This window comes from Rhea pennata, chromosome 31 (assembly GCF_028389875.1).
Source record: "Rhea pennata isolate bPtePen1 chromosome 31, bPtePen1.pri, whole genome shotgun sequence".
Classification (NCBI taxonomy): Eukaryota; Metazoa; Chordata; class Aves; order Rheiformes; family Rheidae; genus Rhea; species Rhea pennata.
The window spans coordinates 2063112-2063770 of NC_084693.1; positions in this window are offsets into that span (position 1 = coordinate 2063112).

Consider the following 659-nt stretch of genomic DNA (forward strand, 5'->3'; position numbering starts at 1 on the left):
GTGCACGCACCCCCTGCGTGGGGGCTGCAGCCCCTGCGTGGGGCCCGGATAGCGCACGCACCCCCTGCGTGGGGGCTGCAGCCCCTGCGTGGGGCCGGGGCGGGGCCTTGCAGCCCGGCGTGGGGCGCGCGTGGGGCCGGGCGGGCGCAGCGGGTGCCGGAGGAGCCCCCGGGGCGCTGCGCGGCGGCCGCGGCCTGGCGGACCCGAACCGCCGCCCGGCCGCCGCCTGCGCCTTGCCGCTCGCGACCGCGTGCCCGGGGAAGCGCCGCGGCGGCGGGGACGCGGCCCGCGGCCCGCGGCGCGGCCCGTCATGCGCGGCCTTCAGCTGATCGCCGCGCTCAATCGCCGCCTTTGTTCCCCGGCAGAAGCCCAGCGTTGTTTGCGTCTCGCACAAAAGGATTGTTTGTCGTGTCAGGGGCAGCGAAAAGCCCGGTGAAGAAAGAACGGTCTGTGCGGCGGAGGCCAGGCTTCCCGAGAGGCTTTTCTTCCCCCTGCTGCGCTGTTTGTTCAAAGCTTTGCGAGTGCCCCCAGCTTGCAGGAAAAAAAAATATATATATATTGCAAAAAAGCAAGAGCAGGGGCTGTGCAGACCGTCCCGCGCGCCCGGCCTCTGTGTCGTCTCCCTCCTCGTTCCATGCATTGGCCGTTTCTTCCCAGTT